The 18,285-nt window shown below is 51.3% G+C and overlaps 2 pseudogenes; one reads left to right on the top strand and one right to left on the bottom strand.

The window, feature by feature from the left end:
- Nucleotides 1–1,354: 1,354 nt before the first annotated feature.
- Nucleotides 1,355–7,619, bottom strand: LOC114793666 (ran GTPase-activating protein 1-like; annotated as a pseudogene).
- A 626-nt stretch (nt 7,620–8,245) lies between these two features.
- Nucleotides 8,246–17,919, top strand: LOC114793735 (zinc finger CCCH domain-containing protein 7B-like; annotated as a pseudogene).
- Nucleotides 17,920–18,285: the final 366 nt, after the last annotated feature.

The following is an 18,285-nucleotide window of genomic DNA, read 5'->3' as shown; positions in this document are numbered from 1 at the left end:
TTATTTCAATACACGGTGTACTGTGTACACTGTCGTACTGACAATAAACCAACCTTGAATCTTGTATTAACACGCTGCGTGCTGTTCAGTAGCCAGCAGGCGGCGCCATAACTCCACCAAATGACCCGATCTGGCCACAGAAAAACTAGACTAAAATAAAACGATCTGATTTATTTGATATAATTTACTCTCCTACTCGATCAATGCATAAAATATTATAAACATTTTATGGAACACTATATAATCACTAGATACTCAACAGGTAGCTTCACCCAACACGATCTTCAGTGGGGTCAGGTGACCCCGGTGATCCTGAGACGTTAACATTCATTACGTGTATGTGTGGAACGTCCAGTCATTGACGATTACATGTGAGCGTCTGATGTGATGGTCCTCTTTCTTTTCGGTTGGCCCTGTGGCTGGGGGGTGGCATCTGTCACTCCACGCCTTCCCATGGCCTCAGCGGTCGGGGTTGGCAGTTGTGGGCAGCCTTCCAGCCGCCTCTTCACGTGTGCTGGACAAGCTCCTGTGAGAGCTCTTTCAGGAAGAGCCGCCACGCTTTGGTGACCTGGGTGCTGGATTCTGGGAGCCGTGGGAAAAAACGTTTTATACGCATTTAGGGCACCGATGGCGAGGAGGTTGCACCACAGGCCCATGGTGTCCTGCTATAGAGAATAACCACTTCTGTTCTTGGACATAGCTGGCCACGGTAACACTGCCGTGGAATTCAAACCTCCCTGGACATGGCAGCCTTCATCAGAGGACGGCTTGATTCATGAATCTGCTGCAGTACTCCCGGACAACGTCTTCCCCATCCCATCTGTTCAGCATGGGATGCATGCATTACCAGAAGACCCAGGTTCAAACCCCACTTACTGCCATCGTGTCCCTGAGCAGGACTCTTAACCCTGAGTGTCTCCAGGGGGGGACTGTCCCTGTAACTACTGACTGTAAGTCGCTCTGGATAAGTGCGTCTGGTAAAGGCTGTAAATGAGATGAAAAGCTGCCTGCGGTTGAACAAGAATCACTGAATGCCACCACAAGAGGTCGCTGTAACCAGAAACAGAGGGCTCGTAGTACATTTACAGCATTTACTAGACGCCCTTATCCAGAGCGACTTACAATCAGTAGTTACAGGGACAGTCTCCCCCTGAAGCAATTTAGGGTTAAGTGTCTCACTCAGGGACACAATGGCAGTAAGTGGGATTCGAACCCGGGACTTCTGGTTTATAGGCGAGTGTGTTACCCACTAGGCTACTACCATCCTGGTTGACCAGGAACAGGTCTCGTATGTGTAGACCATATGGCCTGTTTCCGTCCACAGGACTTGGTCATCAGAACGCAAGACACGGCGAATTTCTTCAGATCTTTCAATGGCCATAGTGGGATTTTGTATAGGACGTCCAAACTGCTCACAGATTGCTCCATCCCAGTCCCTCTCACTTCCTGCAAGAAGGCCATTCATTCGACTTCGGGGACATTTCTCCTCTAGCTGTTGCTACTCTCCCGTCACATATCATCATGTTTGACTCTCCAACTCAGTCAATAAAATAAAACATTAAAAACATTAAGAATCACTAGACACTGCAACAGAGGAGCGCATTTCAGAGGACCAGAGGAAGAGACAGCGTCCCTGTTTTTAAAGATGCGAGATATTCACGTTTTACTTTCTTGAGATCGAACAGTTGATGTGCTTCGCTACAACTCCGAATCTAACTTTCAGGGATTTGGATTTATGGCAGCATAAGAGGAAATAGCAAAATAAATACACACAAAAAAAACATCCCTTTCAATTATTATAATGATGACAGGACATTTAAATAGTATTTATTACATTTACCTGGCTGCCGTTTTTTTTTTTTTTTTTTTCGGATTTTGACGTTTCTTTATAAAAAGATCCCAGAAGGGGACATGTGAATCTCTCAGTCCTGCTCAGTCTATTCCACTGAATTTGCAAATAGTCCAACGCTGTCCCTTTGCGACCCGGCGGTGGGGAGGGGGTCCCGTCTCAGGCGTCAGGCCTGATCCTCTGCAGGGTGGACTTCAGACGGTCTCTGGCGCTGGAGCACGAATCGCAGGCCTTGCTGTGTCTGGAGGGTGAAACGGTTTTATTTGGATGCGGCGTGGCCTTCATCCGTAGCCGTCTGGGGAGGGGGGTGTTACCTGGAGAGGAAGGCGTGCAGGACGTCAATGTGCTCCTGCGGGAAGTAGTCCTGCTGCACCACGTGCTCCAGAACAAACAGGTGGCCTTCCACCACCCGCATGGGCTTCACCTTGTCTTCACTCTAAACCACACATTTCAGTTAGACACTCGTTTGATCATTAGGGGAAATGTAGGAACAAACAGAATCAGGGCTGCTGCCTGAATGGTACCTTCAGTAGACCAAGCATCACCAGCAGAGAGGAAATGAACTGGAAGCTCTGGAAGGACTGGCTGGAGAAGGCTTTCCTAAGCACTGCATCTGCAAAACACACCATTTCAGATTCCTCTCAGACTAGATAAAAAGTAAAGTGATTTTCACTTGTGAAAACACAGCAGCACAGCACACGATGCACACAGTGAAAGGTGTCCTCTGCATTTAACCCATCACTCTGAGTGAGCAGTGGGCACCATGACAGGCGCCCGGGGAGCAGTGTGTGGGGACGGTGCTTTGCTCAGTGGCACCTCAGTGGCACCTTGGTGGATCGGGATTCGAACCGGCAACCTTCTGATTACGGGGCCGCTTCCTTAACTGCTGGGCCACCACGTCCCCATCATGACGTATAATCTGTCCTCAATGTGCGTGTCCGGACACAAATGTACAGACAGCGAACTTCTTCAGAGAAAGTCAGAAGCTGAAGTAAAATCGTATGATCTTTACTGTTGTCCTCATTTAAAAAACAGACACATTTACAAAGATCAGTGCGGTACTCTCCTTACCGACGATACCTTCACAAGGCAGCTTTACGCCGTGAGGCACGTCAGAGCACCGTGTGACTGGGTCAGCCTATCAGAGGATGGCTGGAGTCATCATTACAGAAAGTGCTCATTTACGTCCCCGTAAGACGGAACAACGTACGAGGTGCATTATTTGATTGACATAATAAAAGTGAAGATGACAGTCTTTTACCAACACTGTCCAGGACCGCGTTCTTCACGTCCTCCTCCTCCTTATAAACTGAGGAGATCTTCAGGAAGGCCTCGGCTGTTGCACCAGCATTTCCTACATCCACCTTCGAGACAATCCAGAAAACAGACTTTATTTTGTGCCGAGACACATTCTGACGTCTGCTGGATACGGATATTTCTGGAACGTTACCTGCTGTTCAATAAGCAGGGCTCTCTTGGCCCCCAGGCGAAGCAGCTTGTCTGGGGAGGGGAAACTAAGGAACGATCCGACATCGGGAGGGCGAGGGGCAGAAGGTGGCGTGGTCACCTGCAGGGAGGTCGTGACAGAGCAGGCTACTGGGTATATTGTTCCATGGTCAAAACGTTGGGAAAGTCTTCAACTGACCTGATTCACCCCACTGTCCTCTGCCTCATCCTCCTCATCCACATCTTCCTCTTCGTGTCATCATCGTCGTCATCATCATCGTCGTCGTCGTCATCATCATCATTTCATTTTCATCAACATCATCATCATCATCATCATCTCCAGGTTCACCCTCATCATCACTGCAGTGTACGGTATAAAGATCAGAAGGATATTAGTCCAACCAGAGGTCCATTCCCTGACCAGAGCGTCAGCAACGTGATGTCAGCGATCACCATTTAACGTCTCATAAGAGCCACTGACCCTGGAACTGCAACCATGGCAACGCAGCCACAGCCCGGTGTAGATTTTTTTTATGACTGGTTAAAACTATTTATTGTGTGGAGGAACACATCATGTTCTTTAGCTCAAACATAAACTTTATTTATAACATAGTCATAATCAATAATAACACGGTACGCCGACATATGACTCGATCTCTTTGACCGGGATTAATAACGTTTCTGATTGCGGTTACCTGAGCGAGCCCAGCAGTTCTCCCATGTTCATGCTCTCCAAGGTCTCCCGCAGAGCCTCGCAGCCTTCCTCACCCAGACTGTTACCTGAAACGGCACGTTCAGTTCAGCGCGAACACGCGGCTTCTACGCGACTCTGAAGATGTATGAAGTACCGTTCAGGTCCAGCTTCTCCAGATGCTCTTTGCGGTGCACAGCCCTCGCCACCACCAGCGCAGCTTCCTCTGTAATCTCTCCAAACGACAGGTTGAGTTCCTGCAGGTCATAATACATCCTACTGCTCTACGATACACTAACCACTCTGAAGGGTAGATCTGGGGGGTGCCTAGTAGCGCTGTAATGGAGTCTGTGGTTAAAATGCACGAGGCCTTTACCTTCAGGAGAGGCAGGGCCCTCAGTTAGAGCCTCTGCGATGGCAGCGGCTCCCTCAGAGCGCACCAGGCAGTCACCAAAGTTGATCACCTGCACACTGCGCAAGTGCTTCAGTGCCTGAGCATGGGAAGGAATGGGGGTTAAGTCATGTATCCATAACCTACCCATCCCTTATTCAACAATTTTATTAGAATAATAACCGTGAAGAACGTGGCACAAACGATACCATGCTACCTTTAGTGGCCGATCGAGACCACTGGTATTTTACAAAAATCATATTGTTGCACGGTAATAAGAACACTATAGAAAAACCGGATTATTAGCAGCGCAGGGCACCGTACCTGAGCCATGGCGATTGCCCCTTTCTTGGTAAACGTGTTGTCGTTGAGGTTGACCACACGGAGCTGGGAGTTGTGCTGCAGAGCATTAGCCAGCGCAGTGACTCCCGGGTGGTTGATGCCATTCTGGGGCATGTGCACCTCTTCCAGGCTGCCAATCATCTGAAATTCAACATGCATGCAGACGTAGTCTATAACAGGACTCTGCATAATCAGGGCCATATGAAATCAGTCGTATTTTAGTTCTTCTGATTTCCACGGTTTCCGTTATAAACATTTATTCACCTAAAACTGATGTGCTAATGTAGCGGGCGGGAAAATAATAACCTGAAATATACTAAATTATATTGAATCACTGTTCAACAATCAGTGTGCTTGAGCATTTAGTCTTTTAGAAACCCTTTATTACACTCTTCCTTTGTAAAATAAAAGTGCTTCACATTTTAAATAAATAAACATTGACGAGCCTGGAATACAGAAGAACTGCGCAGAACCGATCGGATTCGACACTGACAGCCTCTCTCCGCCAGCGCTGGCCGTGCGTTTACATCCAGTCCCACCTCAACAGGAAGCGCGTGTAGCGGGCTGCAGCGGCCAGAAACGCAAAGCATACGCAATTCCGTTTTTTCTCGGATTCCGTCAAAGGGCCCTAAATGATTAATGTCATCATTACCTGGAAGGCCTGGGCAAGTGCAGTAGCTCCATCGTTCTCCAGTCGGTTTCTGCCCGCAATGAACACCTTCAGCTTGAGGGCGGCGCCTTTCGCACTCGACTGTTTGTGGCACTCGATCAGAGAGGCAGCCAAGATCTGGAGAACATTCAACAACAAGAAGAAATGACATTAAACAATGACATTATTCTACATAAAACTAGTGCCGAGACCAAGATGGATGCTTTAGTGGGGGGAGAAACAACCGCAGTAACTATGACATCGCTGTACGTTTCTGGAGAATTAAAGTGATTATTATTGTCATTGTGAGACACTGCACATCACATGGTGACACGTGTCCTCTGTATTTAACAGTCACCCTTGGTGAGCAGTGGGCACCATGACAGGCGCCAGGGAGCAGCGTGTGGGGACGATACCGAGATCAAGGGGACCTCAGTTGGCACCTTGGCGACTCGGGATTTGAACCCACAACCCTTTGATTATGAGTGCACTTCTTTTTGTTTGGAACCCGCCCCCAGCTCACCTTGCCCCCGCCGATGCCCATCCCGCAGTTGTTGAGACGAAGCTCCTGCAGGGTGTGGCACGCCTCGCTCTTCAGCAGCTTCTCAATGCCCTTCACTCCATCTGGCCCAAAGGCGTTGTCGCTGAGGTCAAGCACCCTTAGACGGGCACCAGCGGTCATTAGTGCAGCAACCCAGGGAATTCTGGGTAGGGATGCACAGAGACATGCTGCATTACAGGCAGAAACAGGACATTATCCCAGCAGGTATCCCACATGAGACTCACCAGAGCAGGAGGGATCTCTGAACGCAGCCGGCCGGTTGAACATGTCGCTCCAGTAGCAGCACTGAACACATCAATGGATGAAAGGAGACCAGCGTGCGGCTCAGACTATAATTACCGTCTTATAAACGCTTCCTCTCCTGGCTGTCCTGAAACGAGCTTTGGATATCAGTCAGATAGGCTTCAGTTATATTGTAGGTTTTTTTTTAATGGTTTTATACTGCCGTTATACTTCGCATAGAATGAAGGGAGCAAAACGGAAGAACAAAACGTCATCCATTTATCGAGGTTGCAGATGAGTGTACTGGAGAAAATGGCACCAGTTAATAAAAACTGGAATATTTACATTAGAACTGAGTGTACAGCTTTTTTTTTCTTCTTTCTTTTGATGTTTGATTAATAATAATAAAAAATAAGAACGTTTACCTGGAAGTCACTCTTGTCCTCCAAGGCTTTGGCGATGGCCTGTGCGGCTTCGACTCCAACAGTGTTCCCCTCCAGGCGAAGGGCCTGGAGCCCCTGGAACGCCTTGATGTCCCGGACAATCGTCTCCACTAGAAGCAGGAACAGAGCCCGGCATGAGTCCCAGCACTACAGCGAACCGGACTGCCGCCACACGAGTCCGGAGAGCGGGGACCACGATGAGCGAAGGCGTCCTTACCCGACGCCGCGTTGTCCAGCTTCAGGCCTTGTCCCTTGTAGCTCAGCTCTGCTTCCCCCACCTGCGTCTTGGCCAACGAATCGGCCAACTGTGCGACATCCTCGGCAGCCATGACGAGGCCTGCACAGCAGAAACAGCAGAAACACATCACAGTCAAACACCCGAGGAGGCCGCGACTGTAAAAAATACAGAGAGACAGACATGCCTGGAGGCAACTCCTTTAAAACGGAGCTGCGTCGCAGTGGAAGCGAGATTAAACATTGAATACAACAAGTACGACACTTTAAACAGCACTTTAAAAACAGAAAACGTTGTCTGAATAATCACGATAATCGTAAAGTAGGTCACTGTGTGCCAATTTATTGACACAGGATAGTTATACTCGTGTGAATGTTTTATCGTTTCCCATATGGGATGGGATTTGAGTCGTTTAATGCCCCGCGTTAGCATGTAGCTACAGTTAGTTCACAGAAAGAGGGCGGCTGCCGCTCCTGGATATACGACAAACATACTGTATAAATCCGGCTATCGATCAGCTTGGAGATGATAATGATGTGAACACGAAAACAGTCCGACTCGGTACCTGCTGTACGAAATGAATCGACGGAACCGGTAAACGCACTCAAAACGCGTCCTCCCGCTCGCTGGAGTGACCGCGAACAGCGTCACTCACCACGACTTCTCCGCGTTGCACCGCGGCATTTGAGGTTGGTCCTGGGATTTGTAGTCTTTATAAAACCCGCTTATAAAACGCGTCCTTCCGCTCGCTGGAGTGACCGAAGCGCGTCAATCACCGCGACGTCCCGCGTTGCACCGCGGCATTTGAGGTAGGCGCCTGGGATTTGTAGTCTTTATAAACCCGCTTATAAAACGAGTCCTCCCGCTCACTGGAGTGACCGAAGCGCGTCAATCACCGCGACTTATCCGCAATGCACCGCGGCATTTGAGGTTGGCTCCTGGGATTTGTAGTCTTTATAAAACCCGCTTATAAAAACGCGTCCTCCCGCTCACTGGAGTGACCCGAACAGCGTCACTCACCGCGACATATCGCGATGCACCGCGGGATTTGAGGTTGGCTCCTGGGATTTGTAGTCTTTATAAAAAGCGTTGTTTTACAGTAGTTATAGTAATGCAATTGAATGACATTTAGTGGAGACTGTAGTCATATTTTGCTTTGTTATTGCCATATTTGTTTTCGTTTATTAAAAGTGTTAGCTGTTAGCATTGCACGTCTCCGCGCAGGGTTCGCCGGCGATCGTTCCGCCCGAAATGACGAGGCGCGACAGGCGGAAGTCTGAGAAAAGTGTGAAAGTGAAAGAGGAGTCGGGAGAGCCCGGACACATGCCCGGTCCTGCGGCGTGAGGTAGGCGCGATGCTGTGAGGCGTGTGCAGGTGTCTCCGCTGGCTGGAGGGCTACAGGTGGGGAAAAAAAAAGTTTCATCAGGCGTGTATAAATGTCAAAATCACATCAGCAGACTTTCAGAGAGAAGCGGACGGTTTCCTCCTGGTCAACAGGTAGGCCGGAGACACGGAGGAGTTCGAGGACTCGAGGCGCAGGTTTGAAGCCGAGTTTCTTCTCTTGCAGGTGGGCTCGGTGCGCCATGGACCTGGAGAGACAAAGGCGCCGAGAGGACATCCTGAAAGCGCTGACTTTCATACAGTACGTTGGACGAACTGCTGATAAGAGTCGTTTTTGTCTGTGAATTCTCCGCATCTGACTCGCCACTTGTCTGCTCGCAGGTTGTCCTTGCCTTATCCAGAACCTGAAGGTTACGAGGTACAGTTTCACGGTTCCTTTATCTTCACGTTTTAGAAAGTCTTGGTTGGGTGGAGCGGATTAGGGTCTCCTGGCCAGGAACCAGGAACTTCTGGTACCGTCACACGCCTTCTGTGATCCTTTAGTTGGAAACCATCTTCTTGGTCAACTGGCCAGACGAGTAGAACAGAATGTTCTGGGTGTCCAGTCTCATTGGTATTTTTGGTTCACGTGGACGTTCTGCTTCTGTGGGTCTTGCAGAGATTCCTGATCCAGCTGGTGTGTAACCTGCTGGACGAGGGCAACGCCACCTTCCGCGAGGGCGAGTGCAGGCTGGCCCGGGGCCACTACAGCGAAGCCATCTCCGTGGCGCACTATGCCCAGGCGGAGGGCCTGACCACGCCCCCTGCCCTGATGGAGACCCTGTTCGTCAACAGGGCCGCCGCCCATCACAAGTTGGTGAGGCGCCGTCTGCGTGCGGCGTGTTTGCGTGCGTGCGGGCGTGCGGTGACGTCGGCTCGGTTTGTGACCCCCAGGGGGAGCCGGAGCGGGCGCTGCAGGACTGCGACCGCGCCCTGGCGCTGTGCGGCGGCGGCGGCAGCGGCAAGGCCCTGTACAGGAAGGCCCTGTGTCTGAGGGAACGTGGGCAGCTGACGGAGGCGTACGACTGCACCACGCGCTGCCTGCTCGGCGCGCCTCAGGTCCTCCGCCCTCTCGCTTCTCCTGCCTGAAGGCATCCGTACGCTCCACCGCGGCGCCGCTTTTCAACTTCGCTCCACTTTTCTCGCGCGTTAGGATGCGACAGTGAACGAACTGGCCCAGGATCTGGCGAACAAACTTGGCCTGAAGAACCGCAAGGCGTACGCCGGTGTACAGGTACGACACACACCCCGACCCCGTTACTTTCACGCCGAGGTCCAGCCCATTTACCAGCTGGGCTCCCCGCAGGACCAGGGACGAGAGACGGACGGTGACGTGTCCCCGACCAGCGAGGAGGTACGTCCGACCCTCGCATCGTCCCGTACATTAATCACCAATATGCGGCAGTTTGTCCGAGCTCCGGTCGGGAAAACTGTGTCCCTACGGTCAGGATTGTCCCCGACTCGCTCTGGTTTCCAGGCTCCAGCCAACGGGCTCGACAGCTTCAGCGACGTCTCGTCAGGTAGCCTCGCTACAGCACGTCCTCCACGGGACGGAGAAGTGCGGTGGATAACCCTGTCCTGTTCCTGTCCCCCGGTCACAGTCAGCATGTCTGAGTACGTCCCGCACTCTCCCTCCCCCGGCGTGCCCATCCCCGGTCAGCGAACGAGGCGTCGCCAAAGTCCCGCGGCGTCCAGAAAGTTCCCGGACATGCCGCCGTGCGTCCCGCTCTCCGTTCCGGTTTCGGATGCCATGGGGGACTGTGAAGTGATGGGGGACGAGCTGGACAGCCTCCTGGACAACTGGCGTCCTTAAAGCCGAAGAGGCCGGTTTGGTGAGCGATGCTGCTGGGAAGTCGTCTTCTCTGGACTTTCGCCGCTTTGACGTTCTTGTCTTTCCTTCCAGAACCCGACGCAGGGGGTCATCCCGACCCACCTGCCGGCGGCGGCCCTGCGCCCCGCCTTCCCCCCGGCCCAGCTGCCCCCCGCGTTCTTCTCCCCGGCCGTCAGTCACCTGAACTCCCTGGACTCCTTCCCAGGCCTGACCTCCGACCCCCGACCTCAGCCTGCGGCGCTGGACGCCCTGGACGTCTTCCACGTGGCTGCGTCCGCCCCGGCCACGCTGGCGCTCGGAGGCGAGGTCTGGACTCGCTGTCGGAGTTCGCCCTGCCCGGTGAGTGGCCGCCGCGGCCGCGCCTTCTGGCCCGTTAGAGGAGGAACGTCTGTCAATATTCCCTCTTCTGTCCTCAGGTGGAAAAGTCTCCCATAAATTCCTTCCGTCGGCCCGAACTCCGAACTCCTTTAGAACCGTGAGTCGCTCCGTTCGGTTCTGTTTACTCAGTGAATGGGAGGTGATTGGCGGATGACCACTTGATGTCACGCGTTGACACCCACGGACCGTCGAAGTCGTGCTACCGATCAGAACTCATCATAAAGCCTCTAGTGATTTTTAACACACGAATATATACATTCACACTCGTACGGTTTACAACTATACACATACAGGGCATGATCTCTCACGGTGGCCGAAAAAACCCCAAAATATTCACATATTCACCCCATTTTGTCCAGTGCAGTGTAAACCTTCCACTTTCTTTTTTTTTTTTTTTTTTTTTATTATTTGTCAAGTGATTGATACACAGCAGCACAGCACACGATGCACACAGTGAAATTTGTCCTCTGCATTTAACCCATCACCCTGAGTGAGCAGTGGGCACCATGACAGGCGCCCGGGGAGCAGTGTGTGGAGACGGTGCTTTGCTCAGTGGCACCTTGGCGGATCGGGAATCGAACCTGCAACCTTCTGATTACAGGACCGCTTCCTTAACCGCTAGGCCACCACTGCCCCTGATTAACATGCGCGGGAACCGTCTCAATTTTATAAATGTCCGTTGTAATGGGGATCCATGTTACCAGTAAGACATTCAGTACTTATTTTAATACTTTTGATCTATATTTCCAACAAATATTATCTATATAGGCATTTGACATGCAAAGGGGCAGTGGTGGCCTAGCGGTTAAGGAATCGCACCTGCTATCGGAAGGTTGCCGGTTCGAATCCCGAACCACCAAGGTGCCACTGAGGTCCCCTTGATGAAGGTGCCGTCCCCACACACTGCTGCCCGGGCGCCTGTCACCAAGGGTGATGGTTAAATACAGAGGACACGTTTCACCGTGCACTGTGCTGCGGTGTCTCTCAATGACCATCAGTTCACTTTCAAAGATATTTTGTGACACATTGTGAACTTCTATAACTCTATTATAACCTTTGACAGCTGGACAATCCCAAAAAGTTTTTGCATTTTAGTTTTGACAATTTCTCCAAGAAATTGGGGCACTGAATTGGTGTAATGAAATGATCTCCAAACTCTCTCCACTGGTACATTTCCACTTACGTTCCCAGAAAGTGATTCTTTCAGTGAAAAATGTTAATAAATGATTTGTTTAAATGGAATAAATAGTGAGTTCTGAATGATGCATTTTCAAATTGGACTTATTTGGTTGATGTCATGAGATACACTCTAGCAGACAGGTCCAGCAACCAGACAAGAACATTTCTGTGCTCTTCACGTTCAAATCGCTCACTTTATTTTTTCCGTGCAGAACCCGCTGGCGGCCACACACGAGTTTGTTCAGGCCTGCGCCGGCTGCTACCAGAAGAACGGTACCTTCTGCCCCTCCGTCATGTTCCTGCGCTTGTACCGTGAAAACTGACATGGGATCTTCTGGCTTCCAGGTCCAGGAGTCCTGGACTATCAGTATCTGTCGGACCCGGCTCATCGCTGTAAGAGGAACGTCCTGCTGGTCAGACAAAAGGGCGGAGGAGATGGTGTTTGGAGGCGGGTGCGGCCCCGCCCGATGCGCAACAACTTCCTGGGTGCTTTTGTGCTCTGTAAAGGTAATGAACGGTTCTATTACGTAATAATCTTTTTCGTCTTGCTGGTTATCCTACCTGCTTTAATGAGAACTTGTATTTGTGTCTCGCAGAGGTGCAGGAGCGCAACGAGTGCAAGTACGGCGAGAGTTGCACGTTCGCCTACTGCCAGGAGGAGATCGACGTGTGGACGCAGGAGAGGAAGGGCGCCCTGAACAGGGAGCTGCTGTTCGAGCCGCTCGGCTGCGGCGAGAGGCAGGCGCTGACCGTCGCCCGCCTGCTGCAGCTGCACTCGGGCATGTTCATCTTCCTCTGCGAGGTGAGGACGAGCACTCGGAGACGCTTTTAACGTCCAGGCCGCCTGCTGACGCCCTGCTGGCCTCTGTGCTTCGTAGGAATGTTCGACGGTAAACCCCGGGTCATCAGCAAGCGCTGCAAGGACCCACAAGGCCGTGTGTGCTGCGGCTCGCCACGGGTTCGACATCAACAAGTGAGACCCTCAGATAACTTGTTCGGTCCACACTCCGCCTCACGCCATGATGAAAATCGTTTTACCAGACGCCTTATCCAGAGCAACTTGCGTCAGGAGTTACAGGGACAGTCCCCCCCCTGGAAACACTCAGGGTTAAGGTGTCCTGCCTCAGGGACACAATGGTAGTAAGTGGGGTTTGAACCTGGGTCTTCTGGTTCATAGGCGAGTGTGTTACCCGTAGGCTACTACCCCCCTCTATAACCGCCTAGTTACCCGCTAGGCTACTACCCCCCTCTATACCGCCTAGTTACCCGCTAGGCTACTACCCCCCTTTATACTGCCTAGTTACCCGCTAGGCTACTACCCCCCTCTATACTGCCTTGTTACCCGCTAGGCTACTACCCCCCCCCTCTATACCGCCTAGTTACCCGCTAGGCTACTATCCCCCTCTATACCGCCTAGTTACCCGCTAGGCTACTACCCCCCTCTATACCGCCTAGTTACCCGCTAGGCTACTACCCCCCTCTATACTGCCTAGTTACCCGCTAGGCTACTACCCCCCTCTATACCGCCTAGTTACCCGCTAGGCTACTACCCCCCTCTATACCGCCTAGTTACCCGCTAGGCTACTACCCCCCTCTATACCGCCTAGTTACCCGCTAGGCTACTACCCCCCCTCTATACTGCCTAGTTACCCGCTAGGTTACTACCCCCCTCTATACCGCCTAGTTACCCGCTAGGCTACCCCCCCTCTATACCGCCTAGTTACCCGCTAGGCTACTACCCCCTCTATACTGCCTAGTTACCCGCTAGGCTACTACCCCCCTCTCTACCGCCTAGTTACCCGCTAGGCTACTACCCCCCTCTATACCGCCTAGTTACCCGCTAGGCTACTACCCCCCTCTATACCGCCTAGTTACCCGCTAGGCTACTACCCCCCCCCCCTCTATACTGCCTAGTTACCCGCTAGGTTACTACCCCCCTCTATACCGCCTAGTTACCCGCTAGGCTACTATCCCCCTCTATACCGCCTAGTTACCCGCTAGGCTACTACCCCCCTCTATACCGCCTAGTTACCCGCTAGGCTACTATCCCCCTCTATACCGCCTAGTTACCCGCTAGGCTACTATCCCCCTCTATACCGCCTAGTTACCCGCTAGGCTACTACCCCCCTATACCGCCTAGTTACCCGCTAGGCTACTACTGCCTTCTATACCACCTAGTTACCCGCTAGGCTGCTACCCCCCTCTATACCGCCTAGTTACCCGCTAGGCTGCTACCCCCCTCTATACCGCCTAGTTGCCCGCTAGGCTACTATCCCCCTCTATACCGCCTAGTTACCCGCTAGGCTACTATCCCCCTCTATACCGCCTAGTTATCCGCTATAAAATAAAGTAAAAGTGAAGTGATTGTCACATGTGATACACAGCAGCACAGCACACGGTGCACACAGTGAAATTTGTCCTCTGCATTTAACCCATCAACCCTGAGTGAGCAGTGGGCAGCCATGACCGGCGCCCGGGGAGCAGTGTGTGGGGACGGTGCTTTGCTCAGTGGCACCTCAGTGGTACCTTGGCGGATCGGGATTCGAACCGGCAACCTTCTGATTACGGGGTCGCTTCCTTAACCGCTAGGCTACTACCCCCCTCTATACCGCCTAGTTACCCGCTAGGCTACTATCCCCCTCTATACCGCCTAGTTACCCACTAGGCTACTACCAGTAGTAGTAGTTCAGACATCCGTGTGAATGAGGTCTTGACTCTCACCTTACTTGCGTATTTGAAGACATCGTGTGAAGCCGTGTAGAAAACGTGATGGGATACATCGCGATTAATCGATAATGGAGGCCCGATAATCGAATCGTGAGACCAGTGTGAACACTTCCACCTCTGCCCGCTGCAGGTGTCTGGTGCACGTGGTGAGGACCAGCGTGGTTCGCTACTGCAAGATCCGCCCGCTGCACCCCCTGTGCCAGTTTGACGTGTGTCGACACGAAGTCCGCTATGGGTGCCAGCGCGACGACAGCTGCTCCTTCGCCCACTCTGTAATTGAGCTGAAGTGCTGGGTGCTACAGCAAGACTCTGGTAGGAACATACACACATCAGAACCCAGAAGGGAAGGACTGGTTCTTCTCCACATTAACCCAAGACGTGAATCTCAACTTTGACATCCTGTTTAGATGAGGCTTTGAATGGAAAATATGTCCACAGATGTGAACATGTTCTTTATTCTCTTTTTACAGGTATTACCCATGAAGAAATGGTGCAGGAGTCCAAAAGGCTGTGGCACAGGCAGGAACAGAACATGCACAGACACAAGGTATGCTGTAGATGGGTGGAGAGCAGCGGTCCATCATCAAGCTCATGATGTGGCCACTGAATAATCTGTTCACTTTCTCAAGCCCCCACCCGCTAACACTGGCGCAAGGAGCAGCATGTCGCCCCCTGGGGGAGCTGGAGGAGGCTTGCGCGCCTCGCCAGGAAGTGGAGGCGCAGCTCGGGGGCGGGGCCTGAGCATGAAGATGAAGTTCGTGTGCGGCCAGTGTTGGAGGGATGGGCTGGTCAGCGAGCCGGACCGGTCGCTCAAGTACTGCACGGCCAAAGCCCGCCATGGGTGAGCGCCGTTTATTTTAAATCCATCAAGATTGGGGTGGTACTAGCCTAGCCTGTAACGCACTCGCCTATGAACCAGAAGACCCAGGTTCAAACTCCACTTACTACCATCGTGTCCCTGAGCAGGACACTTAACCCTGAGTGTCTCCGGGGGGGACTGTCCCTGTAACTACTGACTGTAAGGCGCTCTGGAAAAGGCCGTCTGGTAAATGCCGTAAATGTAAGGTTGCATGAAAGTGCTGATTAATTCTTGAAGCTGACCTGGCGTTTTGATTGGCTGAATGACTCTTTAATTACACGACTTTTCCCTTTTTTCTGAATCAGATTATTTCAGTCAACATATTATTAATATCTCTGTGTGTGATGTAGTGAAGAATGCATCTTAAATACACTTTAGATTCATGCAGTAAAAGAAATGATGGGTGTGTGTGCTGTTCCAGCTGGACGAAGGAGCGTCGGGTGCTACTTGTCAAGTCGTTTGAGAAGAAGAAGTGGGTGATGGTGCGCCCGCTGCCCTTTTCCAGAAACCTCCCGCAGCAGTATGATGTACGTTCATCATGAAAGCTTCGTTCAGTTTCTATTAAATTGTATTAAAATGGGTAGAAGAGTAGCGTAGTGGGTTAACATACGCGCCTCTGAACCAGAAACCACACAAAGTCACCAGTTTACTGCCATATACAGCTTTGGCACCATTGGTGGTGCTGATTTGGGGCAGCGGTGAGGAAGCGGACCCGTATTCTGAAGGTTGCCGGTTCGAATCCCGTCCCCGGGCGCCTGTCATGGCTGCCCACTGTCACCAAGGGTGAAGGTTAAATACTGAGGACCGTGTGCTGCGCTGCAGTGTTTTCAATATGACAAACGCTTGCCTTTCACTAAAAGAATAATTTGTTAATAGAACCTAAAACCACGAGCTACCTTTCGTTGATTCTTTTCTTGTTAGATCTGTGTGCACATGCTGAAGCAGAAGAAGTGTCACTACATCGGCAACTGCTCCTTTGCCCACAGTCAGGAAGAGAAGGATATGTGGACCTACATGAAGAATAATGGACGTGAGTCCCTAATCTCTCTCTCTCACACACACACACACACACACACCTTTACTGATGTTGTCTGGTTGTTGCGGTTTGTCAGTACGGGACATGCAGCAACTGTATGACATGTGGCTGACGATAACCAACCAGAGCCACCAACTGCCACCCCAGCCTGACGAAGAGAAGCAGATCACCATGCCGACGGATTTCGCCGAGCCCTTGGTAAACCGGCGCCGGAAGCTCCTCTGTTCTCCCTTGTTGTGGTGGGATGTGCTCAGCGTCCGTCCTCCCGCCTCCTCTCCACAGAGCGGCTTCCACTGCCGACTGTGCGGGAAACACAGCAACAGCGAGCGCCAGTGGCAGCAGCACATCTCCTCCGAGAAGCACAAGGACCGAGTGTTCGGCGGCGAGGGCGAGGAGGAGAGCCTGGCCTGGGGACACCGCTTCCCCGGACCCCACTTCTCCCTGTGCCCCAGGTACGGTGCCACGCCCACACAGGCCGGGCCTTTTTTTTGTAATACATCTGAAACAGTGATTGTGTCTTAATAATGGCACGTTATTATTATTCTTATTTTTTATTGACTATTGAATTATTCTGTTTTATGTGATTGACAGGTTGGTAGGCGGCTGCTCCGAGGGGCTAAGCTGTGATTTGCTCACTCTGGCGAGGAGCTGGACGAGTGGAAGGAGAGGCGGGGCTTCCTGCAGCGGAAGCTGGCCAAGGCCCGCGCCGACATGCTGATCGCCCCGACGGACTTGGACTTCGGGAAGTACAGCTTCCTCCTGCAGGACTGAGCTGTCCTGTCTGTCACACGCAGAGCCATACTACACTCATCACGTCCCTGTCCCTTCGTGTAGTAGGGCTGCCACGTGGACGCACGTTTCAGGGTAAAGGTCATGCCTCTAATGACCTCATCAGTGAAATTCTGTGCCTTTCTTTTTAAGCCCTGTAAACCGGCCTCCAGAATATCTCATGTCCTTGGACATGGAGATATGTGGACGTCGTCCAGCCACAACACTGTGGGAACGCGCCTCCGCGTCTCCATAATACCGTCTCAAGGGGACGAGACGCGAAGGCACGCCACATCACATACTGCTGAAAATCCACGGTTCTGGCTAATAACATCGTATGCATCGTATGGTGCTTCCACATTTCTTTTCGTTTTAAGGGTGTGAAAAGCTCCTTAAAAGTGAAATTGTTATTTTATGACCTTTTAGTCAGTATCACGTCTATGCAAAAGATACTATAATTATATACTGTTCTGAAAGCACACCCTAGTCATATCTACCAATAAACACACTTTAATGCCAATAAGATATGCTTGTGGGAGAGCTTGCTGTGCCTTTATAGGGTTTAAAGATCTTCAATTGTTCTAAAGTTGAAATGTTCTGTTTCCTCCGGTTCACAAAGTTCCCATGAGTTTGATCTTTGTGGATTTGAGAAAGTGGATGGAGGCGAAATAATATTAATAATAATCAGTGTTAATATTTTTTAAGTGTTGAGCTTCTGCCACCGACAAGCCGTGCGTTTGACTTGAAGCTGCTGAATGTACACGCCGCCATAAGCTGCTGCTTTTGTGCTTTTATTTAATCTAATTGGGTTAAGAGTCAGTGATCCATGTTACAATTTGGACAGACGGAGGGGGTGACTATCCTAAAATCCTTTTTTTTGTGTGTAAGCGGCAAAGGACCAAATTATGCCAATAAACATTTTTCTGACGTGTTCTGTATACCGTGTGTGTATGTGTTTTACATTTACAGCATTTACCAGACGTCCTTATCCAGAGCGCCTTACAATCAGTAGTCACAGGGACAGTCCCCCCCCCTGGAGACACTCAGGGTTAAGTGTCCTGCTCAGGGACATGATGGTAGTAAGTGGGGTTTGAACCTGGGTCTTCTGGTTCATAGGCAAGTGTGTTACCAGGCCATTACCACCCTTGTTACCGCAGCTTGTGCAGATATTCTAAAATAAAATAAAGTGAAGTGATTGTCTCATGTGATGCACAGCACACGGTGCACACAGTGAAATTTGTCCTCAGCATTTATTCCATCACCCTGAGTGAGCAGTGGGCAGCCATGACAGGCGCCC

The sequence above is a fragment of the Denticeps clupeoides genome, chromosome 7, assembly GCF_900700375.1.
Source record: "Denticeps clupeoides chromosome 7, fDenClu1.1, whole genome shotgun sequence".
Taxonomy (NCBI): Eukaryota; Metazoa; Chordata; class Actinopteri; order Clupeiformes; family Denticipitidae; genus Denticeps; species Denticeps clupeoides.
Note: the sequence above shows the minus strand (reverse complement) of the source record. Positions and strands in the feature narration are given on the sequence as shown.